The following is an 18,773-nucleotide window of genomic DNA, read 5'->3' as shown; positions in this document are numbered from 1 at the left end:
GCCTGCGCGTCCAGAGCCTGTGCTCCGCAACGGGAGAGGCCGCAACAGTGAGAGGCCCACGTACCGCAAAAATAAATAAATTAATTAATTAATTAATTAATTAAAAAAAGAATAACATGGTACTAAAACAATGTGGAGATCCCTCAAAAAATTAAGAACTACCATATGACCCAGCTGTTCCTTTTTTGGGTATTTATCTGAAAAACATGAAACACTATTTCTAAAATATATATGCACCCCTTTGCTCATTACAGCATTATTTACAATAGCCAAGATATGGAAGCAACCTAAGTGCCCAATGGTATATGAATGGATAAAAAAGATGTGGGATATGTGTGTATGTGTGTGTGTATAATGAAAATTTACTCAGCCACAAAAAAAGAGTGAAATCCTGCCATTTGCAACAACATAGGTGGTCCTTGATGGTATTATGCTAAGTGAAATAAGTCAGATGGAGAAAGACAAATATCATACTACTTCACTCATATGTAGAATCTAAAAAAAAAGAAAAGAACAAACAAAATAAAACAGAAACAAGCTAATAAATACAGAGATCAGATTAGTGGTTACCAGAGGGGAAATGAGTGGGGAGAGGTGGGTAAAATGGATGAAGGGGTCAACTAGACTTGTGGTGGTGATCACTTCGTAGTATATACAAATGTCAAATTACAATGCCATACACTTGAAACTTATATAATAAAAAAGAATAATATAATAACACTTTGGCTGAGCTCAAATTATAATTCTAAGAATTTTTTCAAAAGGTAAAGAACAGCAACAGAAAACTAAGTATATTTTCTTTTTTCCTTTAAAGTCCTAATATAGTAAATATTAATAAAATCACACAAATTCATTATATTAAGAAAATACAATCTGTTAAATTATTGGCAAAAGACAATTATATCCCCAAGGGCAGGGGCTCTGCCTTTATCTACTTCACATGCCTTAAGCATGACAAGAACTTTAAGTGTTAACTATACCTCAAGAACAATAAGCACAACTGTAACATAATTCTCCTAAGAATCAAAGAATAGGAAAATCCTAAAGAGCTGGGAATTCAAAACAGGACATGGACAAAATTTTACAACGTGCAAATTCTAACATTAGTAGAAGAAAATTCTATCCCTTGTAAGCCACAGACAAATTCCAAGGTCACAGCGTGAAAGTGTATACTGGCTGTGTCAGTAGAAAATATACAGCCAACGCTGGTTTTAAAATAATCTCAACTTGGCCTAAAGTGAAGTCTTTCTCTTTCTGACTTACTTCACTTAGTATGATAATCTCTATGTCCAATCATGTTGCTGCAAATGTCATCATTCTCTTTTATGGCTAATACCATATGATAACACTTATATATGGAATCTAAAATATGATACAAACAAATTTATTTACAAAATAGAAAGAGTCACAGACATAGAAAACAAATTTATGGCTACCAAAGGGGAAATGGGGTGGGCGAGGGATAAACTAGGAGTTTGGGATTAGCAGATACAAAGTACTATATATAAAATAAACAAGGTACTACTGTAAAGCACAGGGAACTATATTCAACATTCTTTAATAATCCATAATGGAAAAGAATATGAAAAAGAATATATATATGTATAACTGAATTACTTTGCTGTACACCAGAAACTAACACAACATTGTAAATCAACTATACTTCAAGAAAAAAAAATTTTAATAAATAAGTGAAGTCATTAAGAACTGAGTAGAAACAGTGCAGATATCAAAGGACCTATAATCCTGGTAGTATATATGGCCAAAATAAAATTACCTTTTTACCACATCTGGTTGTTGTTTCTGCAAACAGCACACTACCTTTCTACAAGAGCTATTATAACTAAGTGAAGTAAACATATGTGGTCTATGTATAGACTATACATTCTTGTGTCTCACTGGGGTCTCTCTGATTTAAGCATTGTTGATTTTGTGGTTAAAATTCTGTATACTCACCACCATCATCAAGATTCATATTGTGGTCAGGAAGAAAACAGTTTAGTCAAGGGCTAGTTTCCTTTACCTACACCTTTTCTCTTGAGTTTCACCTACCTGCTAGAGCAATATGGGGAAATTTAACCAGTGTAGAAAATTCCTTATATTACACACTACAGATGTCCACCAGAACTTTCAACTAGGCAAGAATTGCCTTTTGAAATACTTACACACACATATACATATATAACACAGCTTTCTCTCCAGACAGAAATGCTACAGAAATGAAAGAAATCATATTCAGTGAGTGTAAGCAATGGCTAAATAAAAGGGGTACTGGTGTCTGATTACATTGGGTCTCTCCTCTCCCATCTAATATGCTAGGGGAAATTTCCTACTAGAAGCTGCTGAACACATAAGCTAATTGATCTAAAATACTCAGAAAAAAAAAATGTGTCATCTGGTTTATTGTTAAAACACAACTACCTTGAGAATATTTATAGCATTGACAAAGCTACTATTAGTAGCTTCACAGGCCCTAAAAAGAGTAACTACTATTATAAGTTTCCAAGTATGTATTTACAGAAGGAAGCAAACAATTTATTAAATCAACTTTTTTGGTCTAGAAGCAACAGATTTGGGGAAAAATGGTTTTACAATAGGACACATAACTCCACTTCTAGTTATACTGCTATTTTTTCATACGAGAGGCATGGCACTGTCTGTGTGAGTATTATGACTCAAGCTTACTCATCTTAACTAAGCATGAATTAAATTTGTTAGAGTAAAAACCTGAAAGAGAATGAACATGCATGTAATTCTAAGTTGCCATTTTTAGAATGGGGTTTTGCTCCAAAGGGATTTTAAAAACATGTTTCCACATTATTCTATTTGCGCTACTTTCACTTTAGTGCTCTGGTAAGTTGACTGCTAAATAGAAACAAGAAACAAACTCATTTTCAAAAAGAAAGTCATTTGTGATTTGACCATAGCATAAGCTACATAAAAAAGGAAGAAGTAATTTGTTAAAGACCTGACTGCCAAAATATTTTGAAATTTAGATACACGTACATGTAAAGAGACACTTGTGTTTGTGCCCCTCCCTATTTTCCTGGTCCAGTTACCATGAAAAGATCAGAAAATTAACTGTAGGGTAAGGAGCCTATCGAAAGTCTCATTATATCCAAACTGTCATTCTTTCCAGGAAAGTCCGGAAAATATAGAAGCGAATCACAGGCACTGCAGGACACACGGTCTTCTCATTCTATAAGTAGCTTCCAGGCTGATATGACTTCAATGTTCTTCCCCACAAAAAAGATATTCTAAGAGAAAAATACCTTTCCTGCATGCACAATCTCAAAATCATACATGCCTGTGGATCGTCTTTAATCACAGGCTAGAGCAGCGGTCAGTCAGCCAGTACCCAAAGATGACAGACAATGTGGACTGAAGAAAAGAGTGTTTGAATGAAGTGGAAAGAACTGAATTTTATTCCCAGCTCTGTGATTTACCTACATGGTCTTGGGGAAGTTAGTTAACCACTCTGGGCCTCTGTCTTTCGTTTTATTGTTTCATATGGAAAACAAGAGGTACTCAAAAAACTTTTTAAAATTATGGCTAGAAAAATATCAGAGAACAGGTAAACCTATCCCCAACTTCACAGATGAGGACAGTAAAGCAGAGAAGTATACCCAGTCACGGGCGATTAGATTAAAAGGCTTCTAACAGCTATTGCAGCTCCAACATTTTAAAATTTATTTGTTTAAAATGACAAGTCACTTATGTCAGATTTTTAAACCATGTAAAAAAAGTACATAAAAGGCAAAAGGGTTGATAATTATCAAATTTAGGATGATGATTCTCTCTTCAAGAAGCCATAAGGGAATATAATCAGGAAGAGCTTCAATTGTTCTGGTAACATTTTATTCCTCAAGTTGAGTTTGGAGTACATGGGTGTTTGTTTCTCTTTATATACCATTTTTTGTCTGGAATATTTTCTAATCATTTCTTAAGTAACCACGAAAACATCTTTAACCAAAGTCTGAGTGAGATAAATGAAAACACTTCTCTGGAATTTTAAAGGTCCATGGAAATACTGTGTGGTTTCAAACATTCTCCTGTTGAGCTTAAGAGGTAAATATCACTATGTCCCCTAACATAAGGAAAAAAGGGTAAAACGGGCTGTAAGTATATATATATATAACTATTTGCAATCTCCGGCTTAGTAAAACATTAAAAATACACAAATCGCACAAAACACAAAATGAACTATATTTTTAATAGCATGATTAACCCATTTAAGAATGCTGAGAGAAATACCCAATAATTTGTACGCTAAACATATGCCTAAGAGAAATATATTTGAGTCTCACCTGAGAGCGAAGTGTTTAATCATCACAGTTCTTTGTTTATTTGTTTTTAATGACACAAATAGGAACTGCAGTGGTTTACCAAAAGTAAGCAAAGGCCTTTCTAAACCTCTACATGGAAACTACCTGTAAAAACTAAGTGTCTCTGAAATCTCTGAAATTTTCCAACAAGAAAGTATAGGTCATTCAGCGAAATATATTTACTGTATTCTACCTTGATAGCTAATTAACTGTTATCATTATGATGCAGATATATAATGGAAACAGATGTTCCTTTTTCCGTTCATCAAAGCACAGGAAAAGCATAAACTTGCTGATATTGCATGGACTACTACCATAGCACAATAGAGGAAAAAAGACATTAGCACATGACAATATTAGTTTTTACTACACAACTAATTGCATAAAAAGTAGAACTTGAGATCATTAAATCAATATAATTTTCAGCACTACAGAAGGGAAACAAATAGATTTATATAGCCAGCCTATTTCACATCTGCAGTTGGGAAAATACTTCTGAGAGACTAAGTATATGCAAAATGTTAGCACTGCTTTCAGAGCACAAGGAAAGAGTGTTGTTCTGTTTTCTTTCCTCGTGTATCATGCATTAGAATGCTGCCTCTACAGAGAACCGTTTTTAAACAGTATCAGTATAAGATGGAAGAACCTTTCTGAAAAACAATTTGGCAGTTCATATCAAGACTCTTAAAAAGCAGTCTATAGCCTCAATCCAAGTAATTTCTTTTCTAATAATATATTAAGGAAATTAACCAGACGGATGATAAAAGATTTATTTTAAGTGCTATTCTCCATAACTTTATTTATAATAATGGAAAATTAGAAACCTAACTCTCTAACAGTAGAACAATTAATTAAATCATATATGTTAAAACAGTATACAGAGATATAAATGACTTTAATGATAATTTTAATTATATAGGAAAATTTTCATTGTATAATGCCAACTGAAGAAAAGCAGGACACAGTTTATATCTATGGTGTGTGCGTGTGTGTGTGTGTGTGTGTATATACACACACACACACATATATATGTAAAATGTTTGGAGGAAAAAGTCTTAGAAAAACACACAAAATATCATATCTAACTTTTGCAAATTATTATGAACAGATACTACCTTTTTAATCAGAAAAAGATACTTTTTCGGGCTTCCCTGGTGGCCGATGCAGGGGACACGGGTTCGTGCCCCGGTCCGGGAAGATCCCACATGCCGCGGAGCGGCTGGGCCCGTGAGCCATGGCCGCTGAGCCTGCACGTCCGGAGCCTGTGCTCCGCAACAGGAGAGGTTACAGCAGTGAGAGGCCCGTGTACCGCAAAAAAAAAAAAAAAAAAAAAAAAAAGATACTTTTTCTTTAAACAGTTAAACAATTCTATTTCCATGCTCTAATACTCTCTGTCCTTGTCCAAAGTTTCTAAAACTTCTTTGGGTCAAATACTCTTATAAATGTTTCATGGACTTAAAAGTTATGTTGACATGCTATTTGATCCTAAAATCTGGCATAGAAAGAAAAATATTTGTCACTCACATAGACATCACATTTTTTTCCTGAGTTAAACATTCTTTTCCTCACAAATTAGAGAAAACTTGTGGGACAAACATTACAAATGCTTACTTAAGAGCTATTAATATGATGTGTTTTAAGTCACAAAGTCAGGAAATTTTTCAATTAAAAATATTTCTAAAGCGTATTAAGTAGCCTATTAATTGCTCTCCCAATATGTGAATAAAAAGTTTGCCATAGCTTTTGTAGGATTCCTAGTTTCATGATTCTATTTTTAGGTGAAGGAGCTGATTTGTCTTAGGCTATTACTGTCTATTACTTCTAGAAGTCTTGCGGAAAGGTGGGAAGCAGCAAGTTCTGGCAATCTGCCTAAAGAGAAATCAATGAAACAAATTAATCCTTCGCAGGCTGCAATGACACAGTAATCCATCATTCAGAGCTGCCTTTATATACCAAATCAGAGAGCAGAGGAAAGAGCCCTGGGGGACATCACAGACAACAACTTACACCAACACTGGGAAAATACTGAGGAATCAGTTTATTTAAAGAGGAAAGATTTCAGTTGATTGCCTATTTCATCAAATAAAGATTTTTTTCTTTCACAGCGTGTTGAACCTAAGGCCTGATGACTGTATCTTCAGAATTCAGTACCATATATGCTGGCTGACGTCAATAGGGGATGAATGTTTTAAAATAATTAGCATCATTAATCAGTATGAACAAATATCTGGCTAGAGTAATATTACTTTTTCCGTTAAATTTCTAGGTGTTAAACACATTCTCTGTTTTCAGTAGGGACTAACTGTAAATTCACCTACTAATCTACAACTTAACTGCCAATTCCTGGTAAACCACATCGAGGTATAAGATACGTATAACTTCTTAAGTACTGTGTTAAGTTTAAAGACATGAAAACTTTAATTCCATCTCTCATGATATAAATTGTAACAAGCCAACCAGATTACAAATAAATAACTTGTTTTATCATGATAAATAGCTCTCTGGCTTATAATAGACAATGAAAGATAAATTTAAATGTGGAGTTTTTTTTAAATAAACTTATAATCAATGTACAGCAATACATTTACACTGACTATATTTGTTTATTTATATACAAAAACATATTCATCTAAATTTATTTGTTCTTATGTATAAATGTATGCACCTGAGTATATCTTCCTCGAGTAATGTATTCTGAGTGAAAGTATGTTCCCTAGATGAAAACTAATGACAAGAACTATAAAGTCACAGTGTATTACCATTGTTAAATGCATGCATCTCTTTCATGGTTAAATATGAGTAGTGAAAGAAAAGAATTTTCGAAAAATAAGTAAACAGAAACAAACCTGTCACAATGGTCCCTAAAATATTAAAAGCCCAAAATATTTAAACACAGATCCAAAACAGAAAAAGAAAAAAAAAAAGGTTAAATAAATGCTAACTAGTCAATTTTTGAGTGGCATCTTCGATTCTGAGGTCCATGGCCATATGACTGCAATTCCTGGACCTGCTGATGCACTTTTAATTCAATGCATGGATCTAGTATTTATTGATTTAATAAGGTTAGGGGTATTACATTGTTGCTGCTACTGATGAACTGTCAGCAATTTAATCTAGTGAAATCTAACAGAGGAATATATATTTTAGAGAAGGGGGTGGGTGGGGGGAAGAGGAGGGGAGAGAAAGTGAGAGTCAGAGTGAGTAAGTGAGTGAGAGTGAGAGTGAGAGTGAGAGTGAGAGTGAGAGAGAGAGAGAGAGAGAGAGAGGCAATAGCCAGGTAAATGTAATCCCTTCAATACCCTTGACAGTGGCAAGACCAAAGCCCCTTTTCCCTCAGACTGCTTTGGGCTCCAGACATTTATTAAAGATGTTGGCCACCAACTAGTTGAGGTCACAATGAAGAGACGGAAACAAAGTCTTGCAGGTAAACCTTCAGTATTAGGGAAAGCAATGACTTATCTCCAATATCCACCCTCTGGCCTCTCCTCAAAGGTCCTGAGGTGCATGCATGCACACACATGTACACACCCCCAAAGAGCTGAGCCTTTACCTTCTCACCTCAGGGTTTAAAGTGGCCCTTCAGCATTGTCCTCTCTCTGGACCCTAACATTGTCCAGAGCATCATTAGCATGCAGGCAGACAGAAAAGAAAGGAGACAATTCACTTTCTCAAAAGCAGTTCTGCCAAAATACAACCAAAGGAGAGACGCTTTACAGGGTTTGTCAAAAGATGGAGGTGTTACAGGATCCAGAACCAGAGAAGGGGAGAAAAATCCACCCAAGTTCCTGAAGCAAACACTTAGGGAATATTAGAAAGCTTTTTGCGCTGCTGTGCTACCCTTCTTGTGGGCTTATTTCCCCCACCTGGACACCTGGGAAGCATGTTGTGCTCCAGCTTTTCCCTGACTTTGAAGAAATGCATAATCTAAGGAGCAGTGCTGCTGCTGGGGTCAGTAAAACTATGCTAATTGGTGAACCTAATTGCTTCAAGCAGTCCTGCCTCTAAACAGGGAGAGCACAGTTGATGGAGTCAGTCTGTTCCTAATAAAATGAAGAAGCACTGAATTAAATTCCCAAGGAAGGCACTATAAAAGTTTCCGCAGTGTAACCAAATGACTTCACCTATGCTATTACCCCTAAGATGACATCTTTGAAAGAAAGCAGACCCCAGTCAGGCTACGTATTCATAAATTGGCTGAGTTTAGGCCAGTGAATCTGGATTGATTTAAAAAGGCTTTTTCATCCTTCCCATCAAATGAAGTCACTGTTAATTAGACGCTTTCTGTTAACAATGTCACTCTTCTCCACGTTACCTGCTCACGCTTGCAGCGCCTCTAGTGCAACATCTGGAGCACCAGTTCCCCTGCAGTCAGTCCTCACAAGTTTGGCCCGAGGGTGGTGGTATTTCCGTTTCTCAATCCCTGTCTGAAGGAAGATACTATTCAGTGTACCAGTGGCGAGATACATAGCAACTCTGTAAATTGACAGATTATAAAACAATCTCTGGGAAAACTGTCCAGATACAGTCTTCCAAAAATTTTTTTTTCTTATTGACTACACAGCCGTTTCTAAACCGTGCTGTTCCCGCCTTATGGACGGATGTTTTCAAAGCTGCCTTAGGCCACGAAATTAACCCCCACTGACTTTCCAACTTCTTAAAACCAAGCTCCTCGAACTAGAAGTTAGGGTTTGAGGTTTCCCAGCTTTGCCCCAGGCCTTGCTCCCTACCCCTCTCAACCCAACACCTGAAGAGGACCTGCGGCCCGAGGCGCGGCGAACTGTCGAGCAGCCCCGGAGACACCAGGCTCAGAGCGCTCCGGCCAAAGAAAGGAGAGAAGCGTAGTAAGCCTCGCAAAAGCCGTCTCGCTCGACGGTGGGTCTCCGAACCTTACAAAGTTGGGCGGAGGCCGGCTCACTCCCTCCGGGTCCACTCGGAAGAGGGCTGCAGCGCCCACCCGAGCGGGGAACACACAGCCAGCGCCGACCGAGGGCTCGGCCCTGGGGTTCGGCGAGCGTGCGCCACCCCCCGGTCGGGCCTGGCTTCCCTCTTGAATCTCTTCCTCTGCGCGGGCCCAGGGCTCTGTCACTCCGGCCGGCTCGCGGGCTGGGGGCCTTCAGCGCCGGCGCAAGCGCTGCCCTGGAGGACGGCCAAACGCGCCCACCCGCGGTCCAGGCCCCTCGGCCGCACGCGGCTCCCCGCTCGCGTCGAGGGCCTGGCCGCCAACGCCGCAAGCGAGGCTTCCTACCCGGATGTGGGCCTCGCTTCCGGGAGCGGCTCCCCCACCCCACCTCCCGCCCCAGGCTGAGCTTCGGGCCCGAGCTCCCAGGCCTCAGGGGAAGGAGTGGGAGGGGCCCCAGGGGGCCCCTACAGGGAAAACGGGAGGCCAGAGCGCAGAATTCGTTCGCAAGGGAGCGCCCTCGTGGGGTGAGGAATGTGAGGAGACGGGGCAGTAAGGGCCCTTCACAGCCGTGGGGACGGCGCGGGCTTCGGGCAGGTGTCTCCGGGCCGCTCTCCGGTTCCGCAGCGCCGAGGGCCACGCTGATTCGAGGGCATCGACGGACGACGAGTGGCCGCCACAGTCACATCAGGACTCCGGCGTCCCGAAGGCCACAGGCCTTCGGGAAAGCCTCGGAGACCCGCCGCCAGGTCACTCAGGTCATCCCGGGCAGGGAGCTCATGAGCGGGAGTAGCCGACCAGGACATGGACCTAGACCTGGGACCCTGTCCCTGACTCAAGCCCTCGAGGACCAGACCGCGGCCTTGGAGTCCTCCCCGGCTAGGGCTGCGGACGGGGCGGGAGGCTCGACGGTTAAGAGACCGTGAGTCTCGAATTTCTAGACATCACAGAGGGCAGAACCACAGTAGATGAGATTAGACAGTGACGGTGGAAGGACAGAACCACCCGAGACAGGCACACCCTGCGAGTTGGGACAGTTAATTGCTCTTTTTCAAATCTTATACCCCAAAGCTTCGCCCTGTGACAACGCACTCCTTCTCCGCAAGGAGGTTTGGGGAAATTAACTTTCTTGGGACTCTCTCGTCCCTGTTATGTGGGCTCAGGGAGGAAGGCAGACAATAGCAGCAGCCGAAACACCTGCGATCTCTCAATACAATTAAATATGGACGCTGATTGTAGTCATTTCTCCTTTCGCTTCCAGAGGGAGCTCAAACCTGAAGCATCAAGGTTAATCCCTCTCCTAAATGTAAAACAGGATACTCGCAAAACCTGCTAGGAACACCAACAACAGCACCTGGAGGGGGTCCCCCTTTGCAGACAGAAAAGGCGATCTGATTTTTTTCACTTTCGTGTTTGTGTGAACTTGAGTGAGGGGCTTGCGCAGTGTAACACACTCCTGTGACGCTCTGGAGACTAAACTAGAACTGAGCAAAGGGAGATCAGGCGAGGGAAAGGGACGGTGCTGAGGAGAGAGTGGCGGGCAGAAGTCTGGGTGTGTGGTGCGCAAGGGCGGCGGGACACGCGGCGGGACCCAGCTGCGCGCGAGTAAATCCCAGAACGCCTGGCCACACGGCTCTGCGCAGACCCCGCAGAAATACGGCCACGTGTTGGGCTGCTGCTCTGACTCTGCATTTCGGGGCGATCTACACACACACACACACACACACACACACACACACACACACAGAGCGGCGCGTGTCTCTCCCGGAGCTGAGGTCCCTCAGAGGTTGTTCAGACACTGGAACCCCGCGAATGTCCGCCTGGCACTGCCACTTGACCATCTCGCTGGATGAGGGGTAGCTTAGCCGGGGAGGGAGGGCAGACGAAGGTGCCTGTCTCGTGGGGATCCAGCCCCGCTCAGAGTAAGAGCTGATAGAGTGGCCGAGCCCGGGGAGGGGCGGCGTCCTCCGTGGCTCAAGCCTCGTCCTCGCCCTTCTGTCCGGTCACCTGTCATCCCGAGCTTGCCAGGTCCTCGCCCCGCTCGGCTCTCCGCGGCCACGCGACAACCCCCTGCCAGCCTGAGCTGCGCGCCCTGGTGGTTCCCGGATGCCCCAGCCCTGAGAACCAGGGCTCACCCCTCACTGTAGCCTCCAGATACAAACAGCACTGGCGTCGCTCTTCCGGCCGCCAGATCCCGGTCTTATTCTCCCACCGAGCAATGACTCGCCGGTGTTTGGGGTGGTGGTTGTTTCTTTTAAAAGTATATTAAAGGATCAGTGGCGTCTCCTCGTCCAGTCATTACGACTTTATCCCTATCAATTAACCACACCTCAGAGGGCTGCTATTAAGAGCTAAATTGAGCTGCAAAAGTAGGTATCCCGTTTCGGACAGATGTTGTCATCTCCCGCTGAGATAAGCGGCCGGCAGGGTCCGACCCGCAGCTTCCGCAGCCGCCCGAGCCGCGCTGGACCAGGCTAAGGACTCTGGGCCGCGGGGCTGGAAGGGAGGTCCCCGCCCAACACTGCGCTGGCGCTCTAGGAGCCGGGGGAATGGGGAGGGCCCTAGTTCTCGGCCCTCGACCACTGTGCACGTCAAGGGGAAGTGTCTCCAGAGTTATACCAGGGGAAACGCCAAGAGCAAGCCGTGCGTCTTTACGCAAAAAAGTAGAGTGGAGAGTGTTAGCAAAGACCCAGCTCCACGCCGGAGACCCAGAAGGGGGGCAGCGGAGGTGTGGGAAAAAGGCAAAGTAGTGACTTTAGCTGGCAGCCCTCTGCCGACACACCCCACTTCCTCTTCCCGCCACTCCAGCCTCCCTCCTCCCTGGTAGCAGGCCCCCAGGACACCTTGTGGAGGAAGGCGCGGTGCTATGGAGATGCTAGATATGGAGCTAGGGAATCCTGGACTGAAACGTGGCCTTTAGGACAAAGGAGAGTCACTAGGGACCGACGTGGCCTTCCGCCCAGATGTGTCTTTCCACTCTTTCTCACCCGCAATCACTCCTGAGGACTTGGAGCATGGCTGTAGCATGCGGCTGGGAGATCCTGGAAGGCTGAGGGAAGGAGAGAGCAAGGCGACGTGGCCCTCGCTGCAGTTTCAGGACTTTCCTCCCGACAGTGGCCACAATATATTTAGCCAAGGCTAAAGGAGATTAATTTCTCAGCATAATCCAATTAAAAGATTTCTAAAGTAATCTTTTGTGAAAATGAAAAAAAAAGTGCGCAGCTAAAGAGGGGACTGGTTTTGATGACAGTGATTTATCTCCTCTGCCCAGCATGCGCTGCCGCTAGCTCTCTTGCACGCGATTTGACCAGAACATCCCGTAGGTGCCTCCAGTCCAAACCTTAGCCTTTCTGAAAGACAGCCATCCATCATGCCAACCTGGGCAGGAGAAGTAAGTGCAAGGGACTGGGGTTGCTTACAAGCACCACAGAGTTTTTAAAGTGCTGTTAGATTTACGGTCTCTTTTTTCGACGCCCATCCAGAGTAATTAGCACATATGTTCTAAATAGATGATAGTTTGTGAGCAATAAAGCAATTACCCATCGTTGGAGCTGACAGTTCCTCCAACTAAACTCCAACCAGCAGCTAATTGGAAAAGGCATTTCAGCTCCATTGTCTGCAATTAGTCCTGCTAAACTACTACACCACAACTAGCTGGTTTGAGGTTAATTTATTCAGTGTTGTATTTGCACGGACGAACCATTGCCACGAAGGAACTTGCCTTTTGCCCCCACCAAACTGCGCCCTGGGACTACAGGAGCAGGTGGGAGGGAGACGCCGATGTTTTGGGGCCGGGATGATTCCCAGGGGAGGGAGCGCCTGGCCCGGCCTCAGCTTCAAGGTCAGTGTCCAGAGAGCTAAGCGCTGCCGACAGAGAAAGCCATTGTTTCTCCTGCTGGGCAGTCACTGAAAGAAACTGCTCAGTTCTCAGTTTGCGCTACCAAAAGCTTAGTGTTAAAAAAAAAAAAAATTAAGCACAGAAGAGGCGACTGGGTTCTGAGTGCATCTTTTCTGCTGCACACCCAGTTTTGACCCTGGGCCACCAAACTGTCCCTAAGGGATAAAAGTAGACTCAGACTCGCCAAAACAGCAAAATTCCAAGCCCTCAGCCAGGAGAGGGATTCTCCAGTTCTAGGAGTGGTTGGGGAAAGAAAAGACTAGAAAGGTCAGGAAGCCCCGCTTCTGCCTTCAGCCTCTCTGAGTGCAAAGTCCCCCTGAAACTGGGGGTTTTCTGTGAATTTCTTTCTTCGCTTTTTCTTTTCAGTTTTCTTTTTCCCTTCCTCCTTTCCCTATCTTTTTTCTTCTTTCCTTTCTAAAGTTAAGCCCAACAGGTCCAAAATTTGTACACAGTGACTGGAAAAAATGTGTTAAACGTCGGTTTGACGCCCCACCGGAGCTTCCAAATATCCAGCGGCTGGGATTCTTCTACTTAATTTAATCTTTATTGGACAGGGCAGCTCCTACACTCCTATTCACCAGGAAACCCCGGGAAACGGATCCGTTGGGGTTCAGAATTGAGGGCGGGAAGAAGAGGAGTTAAAGAGGGATTAATCCGCTCCCACCCAACTTCGAACTTTGGAACTGCGATCTCCGGTAGGCTGGGAGTAGGAGGGGAGGGGGCCCAAGGTCCCAGCCCTTGACAGCCAAGGGTCTCTGCGACCTGAAGCAGGGGGCAGGGAGGCTGGCGGGTTGAGACGGGAACTTGTAGCCCTGGTAACCGAGTATTCCCTTAAAGGAATTTACAATGAAGTGTCCCAGGCTCTGGGAGCAATGCGAATTTCACTCAGAAGAACATGGGACTGGGGGTGGGGGTGAGAAGAGGCTTCTTAGGAAGTGAAGCCCAGTGCCTTCAGTCCTAGAAATCAAATGTCCTTTTCTGGATAGCCATTCATACCTAACAACCTGAGGGCTGTTTCTCCTTCATGAAGTATATGTAACAATGGCTAAGGAAAACAGTTTAAATGATATTGTAGTCAGCATGTGAGACTTACTAAAACAATTCTCACTTCAAAACAAATTATAATCAATTTCTCAGCTTCAACCATTTAGAGATATGTATCTATAGCAGAAACAAAAGAAAACAAAAAAAAAACTTTTAAAACTGCCTAATGTCAGGCTCTTGTTTTCCACTTATTTACTGTGTTTTAACCAATTTAATGCCAAGAAAAACCAAAAAGAAAAAATATTGGGGAGAAATTGAAAGTAATGGTCTCATCTTACCCCATCACCTCCCACCTGTCATACAATCTCTACCCTCTAAAGAGAAATCCTCCTGTCACTGTGGCTTCCAGTTGAAAATGGAAAAGAAATAAGATGTCTTCACTAAAAGGCTGTTCATTGTGTTCTCAATTATTTGCTTTTTTTCGGGACTTAAATATGACATCTCAGAGAGTGAGGGCAAGAAAAAGCTGAAAAAAGAGTCACCTGAAAGTATCACCTGGACTTGGAAGAGAATCCTAATGTGAGTATGTGTGCATACTTATGTGTAAGGGCAAAATGACCCATCCAATCAAACCCCCAACCCAGAATGTATGGGACACATTTACATAAACATCCATACACCCTGAAAAATCTCTAAGCACATGTGTGCAGAGATGTAGTCCTATGCAAGCTCAGCTAGCTGTCCACATACATGTATTCACTTCTGGAATAAAGGCATTTTCATTGCTCCCATAGTTTCTTTCCATTAAGGGCGATTAGATGATGTCTATTCAAAGTTGCTGATCCAGAGAGAAAATAAGAGTAGATAAAAGGAGATTTCAAGTGACCTCCTCGTCCCTTTCACACCAACCTGAGCCCTAGAATAGCCAAGGATCAACTAACACAAAAGCCCTTTCCTTTTTCTTTTCAGCTTCAGAAGATTTCATGCAAATGGTTAACAATAAAACACAGAACTATCACCGAGTTTTGTTAGATCACGCATTTGGAATACTTTATTAACTCCTCCCACAGATAGGCTAGGTTTATTATCCACCTCTGAAGTGGGTAAATAAAATATACGTAGCAAAACAGAGGGCATAATTATTCACTGCTCCATGTGGTTTGTATCAGTGGTGTACTATGCTCATTCTTTTTCATTTAAACTTTACCTAAAGCCCCTCTCCCCTACTGATGGAGGACACTGTAATAAACATATCTCTCCACTGACAGTTTAGAGGGAAATGTTAGGATTTTATTTACATTAAACTTCTGATAGGTAAAATAGGATTGTAGCATGACCATAGTTACCAACAGATCTGCTGGCTTTGTGAGCCAATAATTTTCCACTAGTTTACTTTATAGGCAGTGAAGAAAGTGGCATTGAAGACTTAAACATATTCCAGCAGTTTTTAATCAGTGAATGTCCAACTCAGATCTGCTTCTGATGGGCTAATCCTGTAGTAAAAGAAATAGGTGCTCTGACAGGTGACTATTAAGGGAAAGTATAGAGTATAGTTAATTGTATTGCCAGGGTACTTTAACAAGTTTCAAACTCATTTCAAAACATGAACTTTTCTTCCAAACCCAAGTCATTTTCCCTAGGAAGAAGAGCCATGCAATTATTCTTCACTCAAGTTGGACATTTAAAATAAAGAAATACATTTCGTAACACAAAAGTCTTAATTTTTGTGTTCTTAATTTTTGCATAAATGCATTTAGATACCTAAGGCTTGATTTTTACAGAAAGTAAATATTTGGCTTCTCTGGTGTGCTAGGAATCATTGTCACTTTTCCTCCTACAAAAGGCTTGATTTGCATCCAAAGGTCAGCACTGGCTCTCCTGCCATTTTCCCGTGGCTGCTCCTGGGCCCTCTAACTGGGTGCCCAAGCAAAAAGGGGAAATGCTTCCCTTATCTCTCTTTTCCAAAACACCTGCTTTAACTGGCCAGTTTGTGATAGAAAACTAAACTGCTTTTTAAGGTAAAGCACTTATCTCTGGGCATTTTGACCCAAAGGTGACAAAGAAGAAATGCCCAGGCCATACCAGAGTGATAGTGAGTACACAAGCCTGCTGGATCCGTGGTTCAACGACATAGGCAGGCTGAGAGCAGACGGTCCAGCAGAAGCCCGACTCCCAACTTGGCCTTTCCACCCTTGTCTTCATGTTGACAAAGGCAGAACTTTTTACAGCTGAGCAGCCACAATATACACTGAGTTCAGTCTTGCAAGAAGGGGTGGTTTCTGACATAGGGTGTTTGTTTGTTTGTTTGTTTTGGGTTTTGTTTTTAAATAATCACAAAACACAGTAATGCCTAAAAGGCAGGCATTACGGTGCCTCTCTTCACCCTTTTCTTCAAAAGATCTATGCAAGACCATTTAAAACACATCTTCTTCAATTTCGTTTTTCACAGCCTTAACCTCATACCAAGGGAGACTAATTGATTCGGCACCTTTAAAATAAGCTCTTTGGGAAAGGTCTGCAGTACGAGCAGAAGAACTGACCTTTCTCCCAGCGATCGCAAGCATGTTCATCTCTCCAGATGGGCTTGATAAAACAGGGTTATTTCTGTTCTGTGGTCTCTCAAAACAGAATAATATAATTTTTAACAATTTAGGGCATAGGGAAGAGATACAGGAGAGAATTTTCTACACATATCTGGTCATTTGTAGGGTCTCTCGGCTCATGAACTAAATTTAGAAAACATTTTTACAAGGCCACCATTTTTTTCAGTGTGATTTACCAAAAAGCCAAAACAAATGATCCGTTGAGTTTGGGGAGAGCAAAATACCAATATCAGAGAGGTCACAGAATTAGTGAAGAATGATTCCAGCCTTAGTGGAAGGAGAGATAGTGGTGAGGGGGTTGTTAATCAGCTAGAAAGGCTGCATGGATCCGGACTCTGGGGCCTGGAATGCAAGTCATGCTGTATATGCAGCCACAGACCTCTGCTTCTCTCCTTCTCCCACCAGGTCACAACTGTTTATTGTCTGTCCCTCTAGAAGAGAGCAAGTGTTGTCTGGAAGGCTTTTAAAAAGTGATTAAGGCTGAACTGTGATGCTAGCAATCTGCAAGAGATATTGTAAGCCTGATTCCTCTCCCCAGTCGGAGGGGTACCTTCTCATGTCTCTTGGGGAACCACACTGGAGACTTTGCGTGCATTGAACTGGCCTATGGGGACCAGGACAGAGGAAGACTTTAGAAGCGAGGCCTGGGAGTCCAGGCCCTGGTGAGGAAACCAGCCAGGTGTCCTGTCTCTACACCAGCCTCGCCAGGAGAGAGAGACCTTGGAGAGGGCCGAATATATATGGCCACCACGCTAGCAGTCTCAAGGAGTGTGCTGAGACAAGGGCCACAGTGGGTTTGGGTCCAACAGTCCCAGTTAGAGGTCCCCGGAAGCAAGGGCTTAGTGGAGAAGGGAGGGAGAAAGATCTGGAGAAGAGAGGATGAGTGGAAGAAAGATGGAAATTCCATCTGCTTTTCTGCTTCTGCAGCTGAGCGTTCCTGGACCCGTGTGTGGATTTGCACAGTTTGAGGACCTACGTGCTCCCTCAAAATATGACCACTTTCTATTAGGTGCCCTCCCCAACCACAACAGATATCGTTGTCTCCGGGGTTGCGTGTGGGGCGCTGCCGGTAGTGTGCTAAGTTGAACTCGTAACGAACGACAGCCTCGTGGAGAGAAAGCCTCGGCTCCCTCAGGACCTGAGCTGACCCTCAGTCCCTCCACGGAAGCCGTTTGCTGGGGGTGGGGCTTTGAGCCCAAGTGGAGGCGCTCTGCGGGTGTGCAAATGCGATGGGGGAACACAGGGTCCAGAAGAGAAACCGAGCCTAGAGTGATGCTTGGGCTGGAAAGGGAAAGCGCCCCTCCTCGAAAAGCCTCGGTTTCTTCTTGCCCCTCTCACGATAGAAAGTTGGCGCATATGCTCGGCAGGAGCGCGATCTGTTCCCCTGCTTTGAAAAGCCGAGGGTTTCCACTGCTCCGGGCACCACAACCAACAGCTACCCCTCCCTTTCCCGGACTAAGGCCGGGGGCTGCACCCCTCCCTCCCTCCCTTCCTTCCAGAGAAGCAGGCAGCTTCGCCTGAGGCCACTCGAGGTCTCCGCTTCTTCCCATACCCAGGGTCACGCCAGATCCCAGGGGCCTCTTGCGAGTTTGGTAGCTCAGGGTAGGGGCCGGCAGAAAGAGCCCACAGCGCGGGTGAGCGGGCCCCACCGCTCTAGGGGAGCCTCATCTAGTCCTCCTGCCACGCCTTGCCCCTAGCTTGCAAGGCCGAACCGAGGCCGAGGCCGCTGGGCTGGCTCCTTCCCGCGCCCACCCAGCCCTAGGGCGCGGCCCCCGGCGTCGGCTCCCCCGCCCCGCGCGCCCGCCCTGTGCGCCCTCTGACGCAAACGCGCGCCCCTGCCCAGCGCCGAGGAAAGCTTTCTCGCCGGTTTTAATTGAGGCTCTTCCTTTCACACACACTGGCTCCGTCCTCACCCCTGGGGAGGTGACCCCTCCCCACCCCCAGCCCTCTTGCTGCTGCGCGAGAAGTCTGGTTGGGCTGCGGGGCTGCGGATCTGGTGCTCCCTCGCTGCTGCTGCCGCCGCCGCCGCCGCCGCCGCCGCCGCGGGTTCTCCGCTGGGGAGAGTG

The 18,773-nt window shown here is 44.3% G+C and overlaps 1 long non-coding RNA gene across 3 annotated transcripts in view; it reads right to left on the bottom strand.

Annotated features, from left to right (window-relative positions):
- The window catches only part of LOC309805525, a 159,610-nt gene that overhangs the window by 139,067 nt on the left and 1,770 nt on the right, over positions 1 to 18,773 (bottom strand). For all 3 annotated transcript variants that reach the window (XR_014294250.1, XR_014294251.1, XR_014294252.1), the window contains one exon: positions 8,638 to 8,745. This is a non-coding gene — a long non-coding RNA (uncharacterized lncRNA). The remainder of the gene's footprint in view (positions 1 to 8,637; positions 8,746 to 18,773) is intronic.

This window comes from Mesoplodon mirus (assembly GCF_964341445.2).
Source record: "Mesoplodon mirus genome assembly, chromosome: 5".
Classification (NCBI taxonomy): domain Eukaryota; kingdom Metazoa; phylum Chordata; class Mammalia; order Artiodactyla; family Ziphiidae; genus Mesoplodon; species Mesoplodon mirus.
Note: the sequence above shows the minus strand (reverse complement) of the source record. Positions and strands in the feature narration are given on the sequence as shown.